At 48.3% G+C, this 17185-nt stretch overlaps 1 pseudogene; it reads right to left on the reverse strand.

The window, feature by feature from the left end:
* The window catches only part of LOC137364028 (transient receptor potential cation channel subfamily V member 5-like), a 188201-nt pseudogene that overhangs the window by 20117 nt on the left and 150899 nt on the right, over positions 1–17185 (reverse strand).

Below are 17185 nucleotides of genomic sequence, written 5' to 3' on the forward strand. Positions count from 1 at the left end.
AGAGGGGGAGAAAGAGAGAGGGGGAAAAAGAGAGAGAGGGTTAGAAAGAGAGAGAGAGGGGGGGGATAAAGAGAGGGTGGGAAAGAGAGAGACAACAGGAGAAAGAGAGAGTGGGAGAAAAAGAGAGAGGGGGAGAAAGAGAGAGGGGTGAGAAAAAGAGAGAGGGGGTGAAAGAGAGAGAGTGGGAGAGAGAGTGGGAAAGAAAGAGAAAATGGGAGAAAGTGAGAGAGGGGGAGTAAGAGGGAGGGGGGAAGAAAGAGAGAGAGGGGGAAAAGAGAGAGGGGGAGAAAGAGAGAGAGGGGGATAAAGAGAGGGGGAAGAGTGTGATGTGGAGAGAAAGGAGATAGGGTCAGAGAGGGAGACGGAAAGAGAGAGCGGGATGAGGTACACAGGTGGCAGAAAACACAAAGAAGAGAGACAGAGGGGTAGAGAGGAGGTAAGGGAGGGGAAGAAAGGCAACCAAATGGTTATTACATACTTCACATCTCCTTCCCAGATCCCAGTACGGATTATTAACAAATTCCCTGAAAAACTGCCCTTGTACAATCCCATCCACTCCCTAACCCAGGGGTCACTAGACAGGGATCAGGAGCAGGAACCCGGGCTGATTCACCCCCCTCCCTAACCCAGGGGTCACTGGACAGGGATCAGGAGCAGGAACCCGGGCTGATTCACCCCCCTCCCTAACCCGGGGGTCACTGGACAGGGATCAGGAGCAGGAACCCGGGCTGATTCACCTCCTCCTCCCTAACCCAGGGGTCACTGGACAGGGATCAGGAGCAGGAACCCAGGCTGATTCACCCCCTCCCTAACCCAGGGGTCACTGGACAGGGATCAGGAGCAGGAACCCGGGCTGATTCACCCCCTCCCTAACCCAGGGGTCACTGGACAGGGATCAGGAGCAGGAAGAGAGATGGTGTCTCCCTCCTGCATCAGCCATGACACAGTGGGTGAAATCACATTCTCAGTCAGCAGGTTATGTGTACAGATCCCAATCCAGAACCGTGGGCTCATAATCCAGGCTAACACCCCCAGTGCATTACTGAGGGAGTGCCGCACAGTCAGACGGTCAGTACTGAGGGCCTGCCGCACTGTCGGAGGGTCAGTACTGAGAGAGTGCCGCACTGTCGGAGGGTCAGTACTGAGGGAGTGCTGCACTGTCAGAGGGTCAGTACTGAGGGAGTGCTGCACTGTCGGGGGGTCAGTACTGAGGGAGCGCCGCACTGTCGGAGGGTCAGTACTGAGGGAGCGCCGCACTGTCAGAGGGTCAGTACTGAGGGAGTGCTGCACTGCCGGAGAGTCAGGACTGAAGGAGTGCCGCACTGTCGGAGGCTCAGTTCTGAGGCAGGGCCGCAATGTCAGAGGGTCAGTACTGAGGGAGTGCTGCAATGTCAGAGGGTCAGTACTGAGGGAGTGCTGCACTGTCAGAGGGTCAGTACTGAGGGAGTGCTTCACTGTCGGAGGGTCAGTACTGAGGGAGTGCTTCACTGTCGGAGGGTCAGTACTGAGGGAGTGCTGCGCTGTCGGAGGGTCAGTACTGAGGGAGAGTCGCACTGTCGGAGGGTCAGTACTGAGGGAGTGACGCACTGTCGGAGGGTCAGTACTGAGGGAGTGCTGCACTGTCGGAGGGTCGGTACTGAGGGAGTGCCGCACTGTTGGAGGGTCAGTACTGAGGGAGTGCTGCACTGTCGGAGGGTCAGTACTGAGGGAGTGCTGCACTGTCGGAGGGTCAGTACTGAGGGAGAACCGCACTGTCGGAGGGTCAGTACTGAGGGAATGCCGCAATGTCGGAGGGTCAGTACTGAGGGAGTGCCGCACTGTCGGAGGGGCAGTACTGAGGGAGTGCCGCGCTGTCGGAGGGTCAGTACTGAGGGACTGCCGCACTGTCGGAGGGGCAGTACAGAGGGAGTGCCGCGCTGTCGGAGGGGCAGTAATTAAGGAGTGCCGCACTGTCGGAGGGTCAGTCTCATGAGGGAGCGCTTCACTGTCGGAGGGTCAGTGTGGAGGGAGCGCCGCAATGTCGGAGGGTCAGTACTGAGGGAGTGCTGCACTGTCGGAGGGACGGTACTCAGGGAGTGCTGCACTGTTGGAGGGTCGGTACTGAGGGAGTGCTGCACTGTCAGAGGGTCGGGACTGAGGGAGTGCCACACTGTCAGAGGGTCGGTACTGAGGGAGTGCTGCACTGTCGGAGGGTCAGTCCGGAAGGAGCGCCGCATTGTCGGAGGGTCAGTACTGAGGGAGTGCTGCACTGTCGGAGGGTCAGTCCGGAAGGAGCGCCGCAATGTCGGAGGGTCAGTACTGAGGGAGTGCTGCACTGTCAGAGGGTCGGGACTGAGGGAGTGCCACACTGTCAGAGGGTCGGTACTGAGGGAGTGCTGCACTGTCGGAGGGTCAGTCCGGAAGGAGCGCCGCATTGTCGGAGGGTCAGTACTGAGGGAGTGCCGCACTGTCGGAGGGGCAGTACTGAGGGATTGCCGCGCTGTCGGAGGGTCAGTACTGAGGGACTGCCGCACTGTCGGAGGGGCAGTACAGAGGGAGTGCCGCGCTGTCGGAGGGTCAGTACTGAGGGAGTGCTGCACTGTCGGAGGGGCAGTACTGAGGGAGTGCCGCGCTGTCGGAGGGTCAGTACTGAGGGAGTGCCGCACTGTCGGAGGGTCAGTACTGAGGGAGTGCCGCACTGTCGGAGGGGCAGTACTGAGGGAGTGCCGCACTGTCGGAGGGGCAGTAATTAAGGAGTGCCGCACTGTCGGAGGGGCAGTACTGAGGGAGTGCCGCGCTGTCGGAGGGTCAGTACTGAGGGAGTGCTGCACTGTCGGAGGGTCAGTACTGAGGGAGCGCCGCAATGTCGGAGGGGCAGTACTGAGGGAGCGCCGCAATGTCGGAGGGTCAGTACTGAGGGAGTGCCGCGCTGTCGGAGGGTCAGTACTGAGGGACTGCCGCAATGTCGGAGGGTCAGTACTGAGGGAGTGCTGCACTGGCGGAGGGTCAGTCCGGAGGGAGTGCCGCAATGTCGGAGGGTCAGTACTGAGGGAGTGCCGCTATGTCGGAGGGTCAGTACTGAGGGTGCGCCGCACTTTCGGAGGGTCAGTACTGAGGGAGTGCTGCACTGTCGGAGGGTCAGTCCGGAAGGAGCGCCACAATGTCGGAGGGGCAGTACTGAGGGAGTGCCTCACTGTCAGAGGGTCAGTACTGAGGGAGTGCCGCGCTGTCGGAGGGGCAGTACTGAGGGAGTGCCGCACTGTCGGAGGGTCAGTACTGAGGGAGTGCCGCGCTGTCGGAGGGTCAGTTCTGAGGGAGAACCGCACTGTCGGAGGGTCAGTACTGAGGGAGTGCTGTACTGTCGGAGGGTCAGTCCGGAGGGAGTGCCGCAATGTCGGAGGGTCAGTTTTGAGGGAGTGCCGCAATGTCGGAGGGTCAGTACTGAGGGAGTGCCACAATGTCGGAGGGTCAGTACTGAGGGAGTGCTGCACTGTCGGAGGGTCAGTCCGGAGGGAGTGCCGCAATGTCGGAGGGTCAGTACTGAGGGAGTGCCGCAATGTCGGAGTGTCAGTACACGTTGAAAGCAGGTCATTTCTGTGAAATCGTTTCACCAACACGGACATTGTGAAAGAGAATGTCGCAATTCACTGATCGAAACAAACCTGACGTGAATCCGAGAAGAACCATCAACATAAACCAGCAGAATCGTAATAAATCTCCAAATATCATCTACAGGAAAAGAAAATAGGGAACAATATGTTCATCTAGTTCGTCAGAAAGTGATCCTTACCCTGAATAAACAGTGACTCTGTACAGTTACACAGTGAGTGATCCTCACCCTGAATAAACAGTGACTCTGTACAGTTACACAGTGAGTGACCCTCACCCTGAATAAACAGTGACTCTGTACAGTTACACAGTGAGTGATCCTCACCCTGAATAAACAGTGACTCTGTACAGTTACACAATGAGTGACCCTCACCCTGAATAAACAGTGACTCTGTACAGTTACACAGTGAGTGATCCTCACCCTGAATAAACAGTGACTCTGTACAGTTACACAGTGAGTGACCCTCACCCTGAATAAACAGTGACTCTGTACAGTTACACAGTGAGTGACCCTCACCCTGAATAAACAGTGACTCTGTACAGTTACACAGCGAGTGACCCTCACCCTGAATAAACAGTGACTCTGTACAGTTACGCAGCGAGTGACCCTCACCCTGAATAAACAGTGACTCTGTACAGTTACACAGCGAGTGACCCTCACCCTGAATGAACAGTGACTCTGTACAGTTACACAGTGAGTGACCCTCACCCTGAATAAACAGCGACTCTGTACAGTTACAGAGTGAGTGACCCTCACCCTGAATAAACAGTGACTCTGTACAGTTACACAGTGAGTGATCCTCACCCTGAATAAACAGTGACTCTATACAGTTACACAGTGAGTGATCCTCACCCTGAATAAACAGTGACTCTGTACAGTTACACAGTGAGTGACCCTCACCCTGAATAAACAGTGACTCTGTACAGTTACAGGGTGAGTGACTCTCACCCTGAATAAACAGTGACTCTGTACAGTTACACAGTGAGTGACCCTCACCCTGAATAAACAGTGACTCTGTCCAGTTACACAGTGAGTGACCCTCACCCTGAATAAACAGTGACACTGTACAGTTACACAGTGAGTGACCCTCACCCTGAATAAACAGTGACTCTGTACAGTTACACAGCGAGTGACCATCACCCTGAATAAACAGTGACTCTGTACAGTTACAGGGTGAGTGACTCTCACCCTGAATAAACAGTGACTCTGTACAGTTACACAGTGAGTGACCCTCGCCCTGAATAAACAGTGACTCTGTACAGTTACACAGTGAGTGATCCTCACCCTGAATAAACAGTGACTCTCTCCAGTTACACAGTGAGTGACCCTCACCCTGAATAAACAGTGACTCTGTACAGTTACACAGTGAGTGACCCTCACCCTGAATAAACAGTGACTCTGTACAGTTACACAGTGAGTGACCCTCACACTGAATAAACAGTGACTCTGTACAGTTACACAGTGAGTGACCCTCGCCCTGAATAAACAGTGACTCTGTACAGTTACACAGTGAGTGATCCTCACCCTGAATAAACAGTGACTCTCTCCAGTTACACAGTGAGTGACCCTCACCCTGAATAAACAGTGACTCTGTACAGTTACACAGTGAGTGACCCTCACCCTGAATAAACAGTGACTCTGTACAGTTACACAGTGAGTGACCCTCACACTGAATAAACAGTGACTCTGTACAGTCACACAGTGAGTGATCCTCACCCTGAATAAACATTGACTCTGTACAGTTACACAGTGAGTGATCCTCACCCTGAATAAACAGTGAATCTGTACAGTTACACAGTGAGTGACCCTCACCCTGAATAAACAGTGACTCTGTACACTTACACAGTGAGTGACCCTCACCCAGAATAAACAGGGACTCTGTCCAGTTACACAGTGAGTGATCCTCACCCTGAATAAACAGTGACTCTGTACAGTTACACAGTGAGTGACCCTCACCCTGAATAAACAGTGACTCTTTACAGTTACACAGTGAGTGACCCTCACCCTGAATAAACAGTGACTCTGTACAGTTACACAGTGAGTGACCCTCACCCTGAATAAACAGTGACTCTGTACACTTACACAGTGAGTGACCCTCACCCTGAATAAACAGTGACTCTGTACAGTTACACAGTGAGTGACCCTCACCCTGAATAAACAGTGACTCTGTACAGTTACACAGTGAGTGACCCTCACCCTGAATAAACAGTGACTCTGTACAGTTACACAGTGAGTGACCCTCACCCTGAATAAACAGTGACTCTGTACAGTTACACAGTGAGTGATCCTCACACTGAATAAACAGTGACTCTGTACAGTTACACAGTGAGTGACCCTCACCCTGAATAAACAGTGACTCTGTACAGTTACACAGTGAGTGATCCTCACCCTGAATAAACAGTGACTCTGCAGTTACACAGTGAGTGATCCTCACCCTGAATAAACAGTGACTCTGTACAGTCACACAGTGAGTGATCCTCACCCTGAATAAACATTGACTCTGTACAGTTACACAGTGAGTGATCCTCACCCTGAATAAACAGTGACTCTGTACAGTTACACAGTGAGTGACCCTCACCCTGAATAAACAGTGACTCTGTACACTTACACAGTGAGTGACCCTCACCCGGAATAAACAGGGACTCTGTCCAGTTACACAGTGAGTGATCCTCACCCTGAATAAACAGTGACTCTGTACAGTTACACAGTGAGTGACCCTCACCCTGAATAAACAGTGACTCTTTACAGTTACACAGTGAGTGACCCTCACCCTGAATAAACAGTGACTCTGTACAGTTACACAGTGAGTGACCCTCACCCTGAATAAACAGTGACTCTGTACACTTACACAGTGAGTGACCCTCACCCTGAATAAACAGTGACTCTGTACAGTTACACAGTGAGTGATCCTCACCCTGAATAAACAGTGACTCTGTACAGTTACACAGTGAGTGACCCTCACCCTGAATAAACAGTGACTCTGTACAGTTACACAGTGAGTGACTCCCACCCTGCTGAATAAACAGTGACTCTGTACAGTTACACAGCGAGTGACCCTCACCCTGAAGAAACAGCGACTCTGTACAGTTACACAGCGAGTGACCCTCACCCTGAATAAACAGCGACTCTGTCCAGTTACACAGCGAGTGACCCTCACCCTGAATAAACAGTGACTCTGTGCAGTTACACAGTGAGTGACCCTCACCCTGAATAAACAGTGACTCTGTACAGTTACACAGTGAGTGATCCTCACCCTGAATAAACAGTGACTCTGTACAGTTACACAGTGAGTGATCCTGACACTGAATAAACAGTCACTCTGTACAGTTACACAGTGAGTGACCCTCACCCTGAATAAACAGTGACTCTGTACAGTTACACAGTGAGTGACCCTCACCCTGAATAAACAGTTACTCTGTACAGTTACACAGTGAGTGACTCTCACCCTGAATAAACAGTGACTCTGTACAGTTACACAGTGACTGATCCTCACCCTGAATAAACAGTGACTCTGTACAGTTACACAGTGAGTGACCCTCACCCTGAATAAACAGTGACTCTGTACAGTTACACAGTGAGTGATCCTCACCCTGAATAAACAGTGACTCTGTACAGTTACACAGTGAGTGATCCTGACACTGAATAAACAGTCACTCTGTACAGTTACACAGTGAGTGACCCTCACCCTGAATAAACAGTGACTCTGTACAGTTACACAGTGAGTGACCCTCACCCTGAATAAACAGTTACTCTGTACAGTTACACAGTGAGTGACTCTCACCCTGAATAAACAGTGACTCTGTACAGTTACACAGTGAGTGATCCTCACCCTGAATAAACAGTGACTCTGTACAGTTACACAGTGAGTGACCCTCACCCTGAATAAACAGTGACTCTGTACAGTTACACAGTGAGTGATCCTCACCCTGAATAAACAGTGACTCTGTACAGTTACACAGTGAGTGATCCTCACCCTGAATAAACAGTGACTCTGTACAGTTACACAGTGAGTGACCCTCACCCTGAATAAACAGTGACTCTGTACAGTTACACAGTGAGTGACCCTCACCCTGAATAAACAGTGACTCTGTACAGTTACACAGTGAGTGATCCTCACCCTGAATAAACAGTGACTCTGTACAGTTACACAGTGAGTGACCCTCACCCTGAATAAACAGTGACTCTGTACAGTTACACAGTGAGTGATCCTCACCCTGAATAAACAGTGACTCTGTACAGTTACACAGTGAGTGACCCTCACCCTGAATAAACAGTGACTCTGTACAGTTACACAGTGAGTGACCCTCACCCTGAATAAACAGTGACTCTGTACAGTTACACAGTGAGTGACCCTCACCCTGAATAAACAGTGACTCTGTACAGTTACACAATGAGTGATCCTCGCCCTGAATAAACAGTGACTCTGTACAGTTACACAGTGAGTGACCATCACCCTGAATAAACAGTGACTCTGTACAGTTACACAATGAGTGACCCTCACCCTGAATAAACAGTGACTCTGTACAGTTACACAGTGAGTGATCCTCACCCTGAATAAACAGTGACTCTGTACAGTTACACAGTGAGTGATCCTCACCCTGAATAAACAGTGACTCTGTACAGTTACACAGTGAGTGACCCTCACCCTGAATAAACAGAGACTCTGTACAGTTACACAGTGAGTGATCCTCACCCTGAATAAACAGTGACTCTGTACAGTTACACAGCGAGTGACCCTCACCCTGAATAAACAGTGACTCTGTACAGTTACACAATGAGTGACCCTCACCCTGAATAAACAGTGATTCTGTACAGTTACACAGAGTGTGACCCTCACCCTGAATAAACAGTGACTCTGTACAGTTACACAGTGAGTGACCCTCACCCTGAATAAACAGTGACTCTGTACAGTTACACAGTGAGTGATCCTCACCCTGAATAAACAGTGACTCTGTACAGTTACACAGTGAGTGACCCTCACCCTGAATAAACAGTGACTCTGTACAGTTACACAGTGAGTGACCCTCACCCTGAATAAACAGTGACTCTGTACAGTTACACAGTGAGTGATCCTCACCCTGAATAAACAGTGACTCTGTACAGTTACACAGTGAGGGTGACCATCACCCTGAATAAACAGTGACACTGTACAGTTACACAGCGAGTGACCCTCACCCTGAATAAACAGTGACTCTGTACAGTTCCACAGTGAGTGACCCTCACCCTGAATAAACAGTGACTCTGTACAGTTACACAGTGAGTGAACCTCACCCTGAATAAACAGTGACTCTGTACAGTTACACAGAGAGTGATCCTCACCCTGAATAAACAGTGACTCTGTACAGTTACACAGAGAGTGATCCTCACCCTGAATAAACAGTGACTCTGTACAGTTACACAGAGAGTGATCCTCACCCTGAATAAACAGTGACTCTGTACAGTTACACAGTGAGTGACCCTCACCCTGAATAAACAGTGACTCTGTACAGTTACACAGAGAGTGATCCTCACCCTGAATAAACAGTGACTCTGTACAGTTACACAGAGAGTGATCCTCACCCTGAATAAACAGTGACTCTGTACAGTTACACAGTGAGTGACTCTCACCCTGAATAAACAGTGACTCTGTACAGTTACACGGTGAGGGACCCTCACCCTGAATAAACAGTGACTCTGTACAGTTACACAGTGAGTGACCCTCACCCTGAATAAACAGTGACTCTGTACAGTTACACAGAGAGTGATCCTCACCCTGAATAAACAGTGACTCTGTACAGTTACACAGTGAGGGTGACCATCACCCTGAATAAACAGCGACTCTGTACAGTTACACAGTGAGTGACCCTCACCCTGAATAAACAGTGACTCTGTACAGTTACACAGAGAGTGACCCTCACCCTGAATAAACAGTGACTCTGTACAGTTACACAGTGAGTGATCCTCACCCTGAATAAACAGTGACTCTGTACAGTTACACAGTGAGTGATCCTCACCCTGAATAAACAGGGACTCTGTACAGTTACACGGTGAGTGACCCTGACCCTGAATAAACAGTGACTCTGTACAGTTACACAGTGAGGGTGACCATCACCCTGAATAAACAGTGACTCTGTACAGTTACACAGTGAGTGACCCTCACCCTGAATAAACAGTGACTCTGTACAGTTACACAGTGAGTGATCCTCACCCTGAATAAACAGTGACTCTGTACAGTTACACAGTGAGTGATCCTCACCCTGAATAAACAGTGACTCTGTACAGTTACACTGTGAGTGATCCTCACCCTGAATAAACAGTGACTCTGTACAGTTACACAGTGAGTGATCCTCACCCTGAATAAACAGTGACTCTGTACAGTTACACAGTGAGTGATCCTCACCCTGAATAAACAGCGACTCTGTACAGTTACACAGTGAGTGACCCTCACCCTGAATAAACAGTGACTCTGTACAGTTACACAGTGAGTGACCCGCACCCTGAATAAACAGTGACTCTGTACAGTTACACAGTGAGTGAACCTCACCCTGAATAAACAGTGACTCTGTACAGTTACACAGAGAGTGATCCTCACCCTGAATAAACAGTGACTCTGTACAGTTACACAGTGAGTGATCCTCACCCTGAATAAACAGTGACTCTGTACAGTTACACAGCGAGTGATCCTCACCCTGAATAAACAGTGACTCTGTACAGTTACACAGTGAGTGATCCTCACCCTGAATAAACAGTGACTCTGTACAGTTACACAGTGATCCTCACCCTGAATAAACAGTGACTCTGTACAGTTACACAGCGAGTGACCCTCACCCTGAATAAACAGTGACTCTGTACAGTTACACAGTGAATGGCCCTCACCCTGAATAAACAGTGACTCTGTACAGTTACACAGTGAGTGACCTTCACCCTGAATAAACGGTGACTCTGTACAGTTACACAGTGAGTGATCCTCACCCTGAATAAACAGTGACTCTGTACAGTTACACAGTGAGTGATCCTCACCCTGAATAAACAGTGACTCTGTACAGTTACACCGTGAGTGACCCTCACCCTGAATAAACAGTGACTCTGTACAGTTACACAGTGAGTGACCCTCACCCTGAATAAACAGTGACTCTGAACAGTTACACAGCGAGTGACCCTCACCCTGAATAAACAGTGACTCTGTACAGTTACACAGTGAGTGACCCTCCCCATGAATAAACAGTGACTCTGTACAGTTACACAGCGAGTGACCCTCACCCTGAATAAACAGTGACTCTGTACAGTTACACAGTGAGTGACCCTCACCCTGAATAAACAGCGACTCTGTACAGTTACACAGTGAGTGACCCTCACCCTGAATAAACAGTGACTCTGTACAGTTACACAGTGAGTGATCCTCACCCTGAATAAACAGTGACTCTGTACAGTTACACAGTGAGTGACCCTCACCCTGAATAAACAGAGACTCTGTACAGTTACACAGTGAGTGATCCTCACCCTGAATAAACAGTGACTCTGTACAGTTACACAGCGAGTGACCCTCACCCTGAATAAACAGTGACTCTGTACAGTTACACAATGAGTGACCCTCACCCTGAATAAACAGTGATTCTGTACAGTTACACAGAGTGTGACCCTCACCCTGAATAAACAGTGACTCTGTACAGTTACACAGTGAGTGACCCTCACCCTGAATAAACAGTGACTCTGTACAGTTACACAGTGAGTGATCCTCACCCTGAATAAACAGTGACTCTGTACAGTTACACAGTGAGTGACCCTCACCCTGAATAAACAGTGACTCTGTACAGTTACACAGTGAGTGACCCTCACCCTGAATAAACAGTGACTCTGTACAGTTACACAGTGAGTGATCCTCACCCTGAATAAACAGTGACTCTGTACAGTTACACAGTGAGGGTGACCATCACCCTGAATAAACAGTGACACTGTACAGTTACACAGCGAGTGACCCTCACCCTGAATAAACAGTGACTCTGTACAGTTCCACAGTGAGTGACCCTCACCCTGAATAAACAGTGACTCTGTACAGTTACACAGTGAGTGAACCTCACCCTGAATAAACAGTGACTCTGTACAGTTACACAGAGAGTGATCCTCACCCTGAATAAACAGTGACTCTGTACAGTTACACAGAGAGTGATCCTCACCCTGAATAAACAGTGACTCTGTACAGTTACACAGAGAGTGATCCTCACCCTGAATAAACAGTGACTCTGTACAGTTACACAGTGAGTGACCCTCACCCTGAATAAACAGTGACTCTGTACAGTTACACAGAGAGTGATCCTCACCCTGAATAAACAGTGACTCTGTACAGTTACACAGAGAGTGATCCTCACCCTGAATAAACAGTGACTCTGTACAGTTACACAGTGAGTGACTCTCACCCTGAATAAACAGTGACTCTGTACAGTTACACGGTGAGGGACCCTCACCCTGAATAAACAGTGACTCTGTACAGTTACACAGTGAGTGACCCTCACCCTGAATAAACAGTGACTCTGTACAGTTACACAGAGAGTGATCCTCACCCTGAATAAACAGTGACTCTGTACAGTTACACAGTGAGGGTGACCATCACCCTGAATAAACAGCGACTCTGTACAGTTACACAGTGAGTGACCCTCACCCTGAATAAACAGTGACTCTGTACAGTTACACAGAGAGTGACCCTCACCCTGAATAAACAGTGACTCTGTACAGTTACACAGTGAGTGATCCTCACCCTGAATAAACAGTGACTCTGTACAGTTACACAGTGAGTGATCCTCACCCTGAATAAACAGGGACTCTGTACAGTTACACGGTGAGTGACCCTGACCCTGAATAAACAGTGACTCTGTACAGTTACACAGTGAGGGTGACCATCACCCTGAATAAACAGTGACTCTGTACAGTTACACAGTGAGTGACCCTCACCCTGAATAAACAGTGACTCTGTACAGTTACACAGTGAGTGATCCTCACCCTGAATAAACAGTGACTCTGTACAGTTACACAGTGAGTGATCCTCACCCTGAATAAACAGTGACTCTGTACAGTTACACTGTGAGTGATCCTCACCCTGAATAAACAGTGACTCTGTACAGTTACACAGTGAGTGATCCTCACCCTGAATAAACAGTGACTCTGTACAGTTACACAGTGAGTGATCCTCACCCTGAATAAACAGCGACTCTGTACAGTTACACAGTGAGTGACCCTCACCCTGAATAAACAGTGACTCTGTACAGTTACACAGTGAGTGACCCGCACCCTGAATAAACAGTGACTCTGTACAGTTACACAGTGAGTGAACCTCACCCTGAATAAACAGTGACTCTGTACAGTTACACAGAGAGTGATCCTCACCCTGAATAAACAGTGACTCTGTACAGTTACACAGTGAGTGATCCTCACCCTGAATAAACAGTGACTCTGTACAGTTACACAGCGAGTGATCCTCACCCTGAATAAACAGTGACTCTGTACAGTTACACAGTGAGTGATCCTCACCCTGAATAAACAGTGACTCTGTACAGTTACACAGTGATCCTCACCCTGAATAAACAGTGACTCTGTACAGTTACACAGCGAGTGACCCTCACCCTGAATAAACAGTGACTCTGTACAGTTACACAGTGAATGGCCCTCACCCTGAATAAACAGTGACTCTGTACAGTTACACAGTGAGTGACCTTCACCCTGAATAAACGGTGACTCTGTACAGTTACACAGTGAGTGATCCTCACCCTGAATAAACAGTGACTCTGTACAGTTACACAGTGAGTGATCCTCACCCTGAATAAACAGTGACTCTGTACAGTTACACCGTGAGTGACCCTCACCCTGAATAAACAGTGACTCTGTACAGTTACACAGTGAGTGACCCTCACCCTGAATAAACAGTGACTCTGAACAGTTACACAGCGAGTGACCCTCACCCTGAATAAACAGTGACTCTGTACAGTTACACAGTGAGTGATCCTCACCCTGAATAAACAGTGACTCTGTACAGTTACACAGTGAGTGATCCTCACCCTGAATAAACAGTGACTCTGTACAGTTACACAGTGAGTGACCCTCACCCTGAATAAACAGAGACTCTGTACAGTTACACAGTGAGTGATCCTCACCCTGAATAAACAGTGACTCTGTACAGTTACACAGCGAGTGACCCTCACCCTGAATAAACAGTGACTCTGTACAGTTACACAATGAGTGACCCTCACCCTGAATAAACAGTGATTCTGTACAGTTACACAGAGTGTGACCCTCACCCTGAATAAACAGTGACTCTGTACAGTTACACAGTGAGTGACCCTCACCCTGAATAAACAGTGACTCTGTACAGTTACACAGTGAGTGATCCTCACCCTGAATAAACAGTGACTCTGTACAGTTACACAGTGAGTGACCCTCACCCTGAATAAACAGTGACTCTGTACAGTTACACAGTGAGTGACCCTCACCCTGAATAAACAGTGACTCTGTACAGTTACACAGTGAGTGATCCTCACCCTGAATAAACAGTGACTCTGTACAGTTACACAGTGAGGGTGACCATCACCCTGAATAAACAGTGACACTGTACAGTTACACAGCGAGTGACCCTCACCCTGAATAAACAGTGACTCTGTACAGTTCCACAGTGAGTGACCCTCACCCTGAATAAACAGTGACTCTGTACAGTTACACAGTGAGTGAACCTCACCCTGAATAAACAGTGACTCTGTACAGTTACACAGAGAGTGATCCTCACCCTGAATAAACAGTGACTCTGTACAGTTACACAGAGAGTGATCCTCACCCTGAATAAACAGTGACTCTGTACAGTTACACAGAGAGTGATCCTCACCCTGAATAAACAGTGACTCTGTACAGTTACACAGTGAGTGACCCTCACCCTGAATAAACAGTGACTCTGTACAGTTACACAGAGAGTGATCCTCACCCTGAATAAACAGTGACTCTGTACAGTTACACAGAGAGTGATCCTCACCCTGAATAAACAGTGACTCTGTACAGTTACACAGTGAGTGACTCTCACCCTGAATAAACAGTGACTCTGTACAGTTACACGGTGAGGGACCCTCACCCTGAATAAACAGTGACTCTGTACAGTTACACAGTGAGTGACCCTCACCCTGAATAAACAGTGACTCTGTACAGTTACACAGAGAGTGATCCTCACCCTGAATAAACAGTGACTCTGTACAGTTACACAGTGAGGGTGACCATCACCCTGAATAAACAGCGACTCTGTACAGTTACACAGTGAGTGACCCTCACCCTGAATAAACAGTGACTCTGTACAGTTACACAGAGAGTGACCCTCACCCTGAATAAACAGTGACTCTGTACAGTTACACAGTGAGTGATCCTCACCCTGAATAAACAGTGACTCTGTACAGTTACACAGTGAGTGATCCTCACCCTGAATAAACAGGGACTCTGTACAGTTACACGGTGAGTGACCCTGACCCTGAATAAACAGTGACTCTGTACAGTTACACAGTGAGGGTGACCATCACCCTGAATAAACAGTGACTCTGTACAGTTACACAGTGAGTGACCCTCACCCTGAATAAACAGTGACTCTGTACAGTTACACAGTGAGTGATCCTCACCCTGAATAAACAGTGACTCTGTACAGTTACACAGTGAGTGATCCTCACCCTGAATAAACAGTGACTCTGTACAGTTACACTGTGAGTGATCCTCACCCTGAATAAACAGTGACTCTGTACAGTTACACAGTGAGTGATCCTCACCCTGAATAAACAGTGACTCTGTACAGTTACACAGTGAGTGATCCTCACCCTGAATAAACAGCGACTCTGTACAGTTACACAGTGAGTGACCCTCACCCTGAATAAACAGTGACTCTGTACAGTTACACAGTGAGTGACCCGCACCCTGAATAAACAGTGACTCTGTACAGTTACACAGTGAGTGAACCTCACCCTGAATAAACAGTGACTCTGTACAGTTACACAGAGAGTGATCCTCACCCTGAATAAACAGTGACTCTGTACAGTTACACAGTGAGTGATCCTCACCCTGAATAAACAGTGACTCTGTACAGTTACACAGCGAGTGATCCTCACCCTGAATAAACAGTGACTCTGTACAGTTACACAGTGAGTGATCCTCACCCTGAATAAACAGTGACTCTGTACAGTTACACAGTGATCCTCACCCTGAATAAACAGTGACTCTGTACAGTTACACAGCGAGTGACCCTCACCCTGAATAAACAGTGACTCTGTACAGTTACACAGTGAATGGCCCTCACCCTGAATAAACAGTGACTCTGTACAGTTACACAGTGAGTGACCTTCACCCTGAATAAACGGTGACTCTGTACAGTTACACAGTGAGTGATCCTCACCCTGAATAAACAGTGACTCTGTACAGTTACACAGTGAGTGATCCTCACCCTGAATAAACAGTGACTCTGTACAGTTACACCGTGAGTGACCCTCACCCTGAATAAACAGTGACTCTGTACAGTTACACAGTGAGTGACCCTCACCCTGAATAAACAGTGACTCTGAACAGTTACACAGCGAGTGACCCTCACCCTGAATAAACAGTGACTCTGTACAGTTACACAGTGAGTGATCCTCACCCTGAATAAACAGCGACTCTGTACAGTTACACAGTGAGTGACCCTCACCCTGAATAAACAGTGACTCTGTACAGTTACACAGTGAGTGATCCTCACCCTGAATAAACAGTGACTCTGTACAGTTACACAGTGAGTGATCCTCACCCTGAATAAACAGTGACTCTGTACAGTTACACAGTGAGTGACCCTCACCCTGAATAAACAGTGACTCTGTACAGTTACACAGTGAGTGACCCATGCCCTGAATAAGCGGTGACTCTGTACAGTTACACCGTGAGTGACCCTCACCCTGAATAAACAGTGACTCTGTACAGTTACACAGTGAGTGACCCTCACCCTGCTGAATAAACAGTGACTCTGTACAGTTACACAGTGAATGACCATCACCCTGAATAAACAGTGACTCTGTACAGTTACACAGTGAGTGACCCTCACCCTGAATAAACAGTGACTCTGTACAGTTACACAGTGAGTGATCCTCACCCTGAATAAACAGTGACTCTGTACAGTTACACAGTGAGTGATCCTCACCCTGAATAAACAGTGACTCTGTACAGTTACACAGTGAGTGATCCTCACCCTGAATAAACAGCGACTCTGTACAGTTACACAGTGATTGATCCTCACCCTGAATAAACAGTGACTCTGTACAGTTACACAGTGAGTGACCCTCACCCTGAATAAACAGTGACTCTGTACAGTTACACAGTGAGTGATCCTCACCCTGAATAAACAGTGACTCTGTACAGTTACACAGTGAGTGATCCTCACCCTGAATAAACAGTGACTCTGTACAGTTACACAGTGAGTGATCCTCACCCTGAATAAACAGCGACTCTGTACAGTTACACAGTGAGTGATCCTCACCCTGAATAAACAGTGACTCTGTATAGTTACACAGTGAGTGACCCTCACCCTGAATAAACAGTGACTCTGTACAGTTACACAGTGAGTGACCCTCACCCTGAATAAACAGT

The sequence above is a fragment of the Heterodontus francisci genome, unplaced genomic scaffold, assembly GCF_036365525.1.
Source record: "Heterodontus francisci isolate sHetFra1 unplaced genomic scaffold, sHetFra1.hap1 HAP1_SCAFFOLD_985, whole genome shotgun sequence".
In the NCBI taxonomy this organism is placed as follows: Eukaryota; Metazoa; Chordata; class Chondrichthyes; order Heterodontiformes; family Heterodontidae; genus Heterodontus; species Heterodontus francisci.